Genomic DNA, 7,538 nt, shown 5'->3' with positions numbered 1-7,538 from the left:
ACCTGAGAGTGGAAAATGAGTGTCTTGGGCTTACTTCATGACCGTTGCAAGGCAATGTGACTGGGTGCACTAGCCAACTATCTTTGAAACTAAAATGAAGTCCATTTACTGTTGACTTGCCTTCCATCTCCATGTACTTTTAAAAATGACAGTCTGTTTATATGTCACCTGTGAGAGAGCGGATCTGATTCAGGTTGAGGTTCATCCGGGTTTTCAAGTTGGAAAAAGTTTCATGACTGATCAGTCAGAATCTTTACTGACTTGTACTGTATACTCTACCGATTAGATTTTTTTAGGGAATGAAAATAAAATGCTTTTGAAGCGATGGTGGTATAGTGGTGAGCATAGCTGGCTTCCAAGCAGTTGACCCGGGTTTGATTCCCGGCCACCGCAGTTGTCTTCTATTTAGCGATTTGAAAATTGTGCGGTCTTTCGGTACTTTCGAAATCTCAAAGTAAGCATCTTCTCTAGAGTGAAGAGATCAAAATTTGATCAGGATCAAGAAAATGCGCTAGGAAAAGAGTCAAGAGTTGTTGTTTTCAAACAATCACGGCTCTAAATGACCTTCATTCCATCGTTAAGTTTGGCCTCCTAATGATTGTCATCTTCCTGGGTATGTATGAAAACCACTACAGCAATGGTGTCTGACACTGCTTACTTCTTTGGAGCGGGTCTTTACATGAACAAGTAGGGATCCGAGAGTCCTTGACAGCCAAATCTGCAAATGCTTCTTTAAAGGTGTTGAAGACGGCTCTTTTTCCTATTCCCATGTGTATGGCTTATGTGCCAGTGCAACTGGGGATGTAGCTCAGTGGTAGAGCGCATGCTTTGCATGTATGAGGCCCTGGGTTCAATCCCCAGCATCTCCACGTGCTTTAACAAAATGATAGTGTCTTTGTTTCTCAGCTGAGAGTGGAAAATAACTGACTTGGGCTTGCTTCATGACCATGGCAAGGCAATGTGACTGGGTGAACTAGCCAATTATCTTTGAGAACATTTTAACGACAAAGAAGTCCATTTGACATGACTTACCTGCCAGACCCTGGAATCAATTCCTGGCATCTCCATGTACTTAAAAAATGACAGTCTGTTTATTCGACACTTGTGAGAGAGTGGATCTCATTCAGTCTGAGGTACATCCGGGTTTTAAAGTTGCAAAAATTTGAATGACTGTGCCTCCTTGTCTTCCAACTATGCCCAGCTAACTATTGCTCTACCCACTGCCAATTACCTGGATTACGTGTGTTGAGACAGTCACCAATTGGAAGAGAACATTATGCTTTGCCTTATCCCACCCCACCCTAAACTAAGATTCTATCTTTAAGCTCTGATTGGCTGAACAAACCTGATCCAGGTAGTAGGTATTGTGTACAGCCGAAATTGTCAGAAAACAAGCAAGACGAGGGTCCTTGACAACCAAGTCTGGGAATGCTTGCTTACGGGTATTTGAGACTGCTCTATTTCCACCTCCCATGTGATCTTAATCTGTCATGATGTTGTGGATGTAGCTCAGTGGTAGAGCGCATGCTTTGCATGTATGAGGGTTCAATCCCCGGTATCTCCATGTGCTTTAACTAAATGACAGTCTGTTTGTTTCTCACCTGAGAGTGGAAAATGAGTGTCTTGGGCTTACTTCATGACCGTTGCAAGGCAATGTGACTGGGTGCACTAGCCAACTATCTTTGAAACTAAAATAAAGTCCATTTACCTTTGACTTGCCTTCCATCTCCATGTACTTTTAAAAATGACAGTCTGTTTATATGTCACCTGTGAGAGAGCGGATCTGATTCAGGTTGAGGTTCATCCGGGTTTTCAAGTTGGAAAAATTTTCATGACTGATCAGTCAGAATCTTTACTGACTTGTACTGTATACTTTACCAATTTGATTTCTTAAGAGAATTAAAAAAAGGTGCGTTTGAAGTGGTGGTGGTATAGTGGTGAGCATAGCTCCCTCCCCAGCCGTTGACCACGGTTTGATTCCCTGCCCTTGCAGTTGTCTTCTGTTTAGCGATTTGAAATTTGTGTGGTTTTTCGATACTTTAGAAATGTCAAAGTAAACATGTTTGTAGGGTAAAGAGAACAAGCTTTGATCAGGCTAAAGAAAATGCGCTAGGAAAAGAGTCAAGAGTTGTTGGCTTTAAACAATCACGGCTCTAAAGGACCTTCATTCAATCGTTAGGTGTGGCCTCCTAATGATCGTCATCTTCCTGGGGATGTATGAAAGCCACTACAGCAATGGAGTCTGACACTGCTTACTCTGTTGGAGCAGGTCTTTACATGAACAAGTGGGGATCCGAGAGTCCTTGACAGCCAAATCTGCAAATTCTTCTTTAAAGGGATTGAAGACGGCTCTATTTCCTATTCCCATGTGTATGGCTTGCATTGGTGTGCAACCAGAGTTGTATCTCAGTGGTACATGGCATGTGTTGCATGTAGAAGGCCCTGGGATTAATCCCTGGCATCTCCATATGCTTTTAAAAATGCCAGTCTGTTTATTTCTCACTTGTGAGAGAGCGGATCTGATTCAGGTTGAGGTTGATCCGGGTTTTAAAGTTGCAATAAGTTTCATGAAAGAAGCTAATGTACTAAATCTATACTGTCAACGGTCAATGAATCTCTGCAACAAGCGCAGCATCTGAACCAATATTCAGCGCACTGCAGACAAGAGCCAACTATCTTTGAAACTTAACGAAACTCTTTCAACTAAAAAGAAGTCCATTTGACATGACTTACCTTCCAGACCCGGATGACTGAGACTCTTTACCGACTTGTACTGTATACTCTACCGATTAGATTTTTTAAGGGAATGAAAATAAAATGCTTTTGAAGCGATGGTGGTATAGTGGTGAGCATAGCTGCCTTCCAAGCAGTTGACCCGGGTTCGATTCCCGGCCATCGCAGTTGTCTTCTATTTAGCGATTTGAAAATTGTGCGGTCTTTCGGTACTTTCGAAATCTCAAAGTAAGCATCTTCTCTAGAGTGAAGAGATCAAAATTTGATCAGGATCAAGAAAATGCGCTAGGAAAAGAGTCAAGAGTTGTTGTTTTCAAACAATCACGGCTCTAAATGACCTTCATTCCATCGTTAAGTTTGGCCTCCTAATGATTGTCATCTTCCTGGGGATGTATGAAAGCCACTACAGCAATGGTGTCTGACACTGCTTACTCTGTTGGAACGGGTCTTTACATGAACAAGTAGGGATCCGAGAGTCCTTGACAGCCAAATCTGCAAATGCTTCTTTAAAGGTGTTGAAGACGGCTCTTTTTCCTATTCCCATGTGTATGGCTTATGTGCCAGTGCAACTGGGGATGTAGCTCAGTGGTAGAGCGCATGCTTTGCATGTATGAGGCCCTGGGTTCAATCCCCAGCATCTCCACGTGCTTTAACAAAATGATAGTGTCTTTGTTTCTCAGCTGAGAGTGGAAAATAACTGACTTGGGCTTGCTTCATGACCATGGCAAGGCAATGTGACTGGGTGAACTAGCCAACTATCTTTGAGAACATTTTAACGACAAAGAAGTCCATTTGACATGACTTACCTGCCAGACCCTGGGATCAATCCCTGGGATCAATTCCTGGCATCTCCATGTACTTAAAAAATGACAGTCTGTTTATTCGACACCTGTGAGAGAGTGGATCTCATTCAGGCTGAGGTTCATCTGGGTTTTCAAGTTGCAAAAATTTGAATGACTGTGCCTCCTTGTCTTCCAACTATGCCCAGCTAACTATTGCTCTACCCACTGCCAATTACCTGGATTACGTGTGTTGAGACAGTCACCAATTGGAAGAGAACATTATGCTTTGCCTTATCCCACCCCACCCTAAACTAAGATGCTATCTTTAAGCTCTGATTGGCTGAACAAACCTGATCCAGGTAGTAGGTATTGTGTACAGCCGAAATTGTCAGAAAAAAAGCAAGACGAGGGTCCTTGACAACCAAGTCTGGGAATGCTTGCTTACGGGTATTTGAGACTGCTCTATTTCCACTTCCCATGTGATCTTAATCTGTCATGATGTTGGGGATGTAGCTCAGTGGTAGAGCGCATGCTTTGCATGTATGAGGGTTCAATCCCCGGTATCTCCATGTGCTTTAATTAAATGACAGTCTGTTTGTTTCTCACCTGAGAGTGGAAAATGAGTGTCTTGGGCTTACTTCATGACCGTTGCAAGGCAATGTGACTGGGTGCACTAGCCAACTATCTTTGAAACTAAAATGAAGTCCATTTAACATGACTTGCCTTCCATCTCCATGTACTTTTAAAAATGACAGTCTGTTTATATGTCACCTGTGAGAGAGCGGATCTGATTCAGGTTGAGGTTCATCCGGGTTTTCAAGTTGGAAAAATTTTCATGACTGATCAGTCAGAATCTTTACTGACTTCTACTGTATACTTTACCAATTTGATTTCTTAAGAGAATAAAAAAAGGTGTGTTTGAGGTGGTGGTGGTATAGTGGTGAGCATAGCTCCCTCCCCAGCCGTTGACCACGGTTTGATTCCCTGCCCTTGCAGTTGTCTTCTGTTTAGCGATTTGAAATTTGTGTGGTTTTTCGATACTTTAGAAATGTCAAAGTAAACATGTTTGTAGGGTAAAGAGAACAAGCTTTGATCAGGCTAAAGAAAATGCGCTAGGAAAAGAGTCAAGAGTTGTTGGCTTTAAACAATCACGGCTCTAAATGACCTTCATTCCATCGTTAGGTGTGGCCTCCTAATGATCGTCATCTTCCTGGGGATGTATGAAAGCCACTACAGCAATGGAGTCTGACACTGCTTACTCTGTTGGAGCAGGTCTTTACATGAACAAGTGGGGATCCGAGAGTCCTTGACAGCCAAATCTGCAAATTCTTCTTTAAAGGGATTGAAGACGGCTCTATTTCCTATTCCCATGTGTATGGCTTGCATTGGTGTGCAACCAGAGTTGTATCTCAGTGGTACATGGCATGTGTTGCATGTAGAAGGCCCTGGGATTAATCCCTGGCATCTCCATATGCTTTTAAAAATGCCAGTCTGTTTATTTCTCACTTGTGAGAGAGCGGATCTGATTCAGGTTGAGGTTGATCCGGGTTTTAAAGTTGCAATAAGTTTCATGAAAGAAGCTAATGTACTAAATCTATACTGTCAACGGTCAATGAATCTCTGCAACAAGCGCAGCATCTGAACCAATATTCAGCGCACTGCAGACAAGAGCCAACTATCTTTGAAACTTAACGAAACTCTTTCAACTAAAAAGAAGTCCATTTGACATGACTTACCTTCCAGACCCGGATGACTGAGACTCTTTACCGACTTGTACTGTATACTCTACCGATTAGATTTTTTAAGGGAATGAAAATAAAATGCTTTTGAAGCGATGGTGGTATAGTGGTGAGCATAGCTGCCTTCCAAGCAGTTGACCCGGGTTCGATTCCCGGCCATCGCAGTTGTCTTCTATTTAGCGATTTGAAAATTGTGCGGTCTTTCGGTACTTTCGAAATCTCAAAGTAAGCATCTTCTCTAGAGTGAAGAGATCAAAATTTGATCAGGATCAAGAAAATGCGCTAGGAAAAGAGTCAAGAGTTGTTGTTTTCAAACAATCACGGCTCTAAATGACCTTCATTCCATCGTTAAGTTTGGCCTCCTAATGATTGTCATCTTCCTGGGGATGTATGAAAGCCACTACAGCAATGGTGTCTGACACTGCTTACTCTGTTGGAACGGGTCTTTACATGAACAAGTAGGGATCCGAGAGTCCTTGACAGCCAAATCTGCAAATGCTTCTTTAAAGGTGTTGAAGACGGCTCTTTTTCCTATTCCCATGTGTATGGCTTATGTGCCAGTGCAACTGGGGATGTAGCTCAGTGGTAGAGCGCATGCTTTGCATGTATGAGGCCCTGGGTTCAATCCCCAGCATCTCCACGTGCTTTAACAAAATGATAGTGTCTTTGTTTCTCAGCTGAGAGTGGAAAATAACTGACTTGGGCTTGCTTCATGACCATGGCAAGGCAATGTGACTGGGTGAACTAGCCAACTATCTTTGAGAACATTTTAACGACAAAGAAGTCCATTTGACATGACTTACCTGCCAGACCCTGGGATCAATCCCTGGGATCAATTCCTGGCATCTCCATGTACTTAAAAAATGACAGTCTGTTTATTCGACACCTGTGAGAGAGTGGATCTCATTCAGGCTGAGGTTCATCTGGGTTTTCAAGTTGCAAAAATTTGAATGACTGTGCCTCCTTGTCTTCCAACTATGCCCAGCTAACTATTGCTCTACCCACTGCCAATTACCTGGATTACGTGTGTTGAGACAGTCACCAATTGGAAGAGAACATTATGCTTTGCCTTATCCCACCCCACCCTAAACTAAGATGCTATCTTTAAGCTCTGATTGGCTGAACAAACCTGATCCAGGTAGTAGGTATTGTGTACAGCCGAAATTGTCAGAAAAAAAGCAAGACGAGGGTCCTTGACAACCAAGTCTGGGAATGCTTGCTTACGGGTATTTGAGACTGCTCTATTTCCACTTCCCATGTGATCTTAATCTGTCATGATGTTGGGGATGTAGCTCAGTGGTAGAGCGCATGCTTTGCATGTATGAGGGTTCAATCCCCGGTATCTCCATGTGCTTTAATTAAATGACAGTCTGTTTGTTTCTCACCTGAGAGTGGAAAATGAGTGTCTTGGGCTTACTTCATGACCGTTGCAAGGCAATGTGACTGGGTGCACTAGCCAACTATCTTTGAAACTAAAATGAAGTCCATTTAACATGACTTGCCTTCCATCTCCATGTACTTTTAAAAATGACAGTCTGTTTATATGTCACCTGTGAGAGAGCGGATCTGATTCAGGTTGAGGTTCATCCGGGTTTTCAAGTTGGAAAAATTTTCATGACTGATCAGTCAGAATCTTTACTGACTTCTACTGTATACTTTACCAATTTGATTTCTTAAGAGAATAAAAAAAGGTGTGTTTGAGGTGGTGGTGGTATAGTGGTGAGCATAGCTCCCTCCCCAGCCGTTGACCACGGTTTGATTCCCTGCCCTTGCAGTTGTCTTCTGTTTAGCGATTTGAAATTTGTGTGGTTTTTCGATACTTTAGAAATGTCAAAGTAAACATGTTTGTAGGGTAAAGAGAACAAGCTTTGATCAGGCTAAAGAAAATGCGCTAGGAAAAGAGTCAAGAGTTGTTGGCTTTAAACAATCACGGCTCTAAATGACCTTCATTCCATCGTTAGGTGTGGCCTCCTAATGATCGTCATCTTCCTGGGGATGTATGAAAGCCACTACAGCAATGGTGTCTGACACTGCTTACTCTGTTAGAGCGAGTCTTTACATGAACAAGTAGGGATCCGAGAGTCGTTGACAGCCAAATCTGCAAATTCTTCTTTAAAGGGATTGAAGACGGCTCTATTTCCTATTCCCATGTGTATGGCTTGCATTGGTGTGCAACCAGAGATGTAGCTCAGTGGTAGATGGCATGTGTTGCATGTAAAAGGCCTTGGGATCAATCCCTGGCATCTCCACATGCTTTTAAAAATGCCAGTCTGTTTATTTCTCA

General features: G+C 42.6%; 6 non-coding genes across 6 annotated transcripts; all 6 read left to right on the top strand.

Moving 5' to 3' along the window:
• Positions 1 to 321: 321 nt before the first annotated feature.
• On the top strand, positions 322 to 393 carry trnag-ucc (transfer RNA glycine (anticodon UCC)). The gene has a single exon. It is a non-coding gene; the product is annotated as a tRNA-Gly (tRNA).
• A 404-nt stretch (positions 394 to 797) lies between these two features.
• Positions 798 to 869, top strand: trnaa-ugc (transfer RNA alanine (anticodon UGC)). The gene has a single exon. It is a non-coding gene; the product is annotated as a tRNA-Ala (tRNA).
• A 1,959-nt stretch (positions 870 to 2,828) lies between these two features.
• trnag-ucc (transfer RNA glycine (anticodon UCC)) lies at positions 2,829 to 2,900 on the top strand. Its single transcript has one exon. It is a non-coding gene; the product is annotated as a tRNA-Gly (tRNA).
• Positions 2,901 to 3,304: 404 nt separating this feature from the next.
• trnaa-ugc (transfer RNA alanine (anticodon UGC)) lies at positions 3,305 to 3,376 on the top strand. Its single transcript has one exon. It is a non-coding gene; the product is annotated as a tRNA-Ala (tRNA).
• Positions 3,377 to 5,346: 1,970 nt separating this feature from the next.
• Positions 5,347 to 5,418, top strand: trnag-ucc (transfer RNA glycine (anticodon UCC)). Its single transcript has one exon. It is a non-coding gene; the product is annotated as a tRNA-Gly (tRNA).
• Positions 5,419 to 5,822: 404 nt separating this feature from the next.
• On the top strand, positions 5,823 to 5,894 carry trnaa-ugc (transfer RNA alanine (anticodon UGC)). Its single transcript has one exon. It is a non-coding gene; the product is annotated as a tRNA-Ala (tRNA).
• Positions 5,895 to 7,538: the final 1,644 nt, after the last annotated feature.

Source organism: Channa argus, unplaced genomic scaffold, assembly GCF_033026475.1.
Source record: "Channa argus isolate prfri unplaced genomic scaffold, Channa argus male v1.0 Contig143, whole genome shotgun sequence".
NCBI lineage: Eukaryota > Metazoa > Chordata > Actinopteri > Anabantiformes > Channidae > Channa > Channa argus.
Note: the sequence above shows the minus strand (reverse complement) of the source record. Positions and strands in the feature narration are given on the sequence as shown.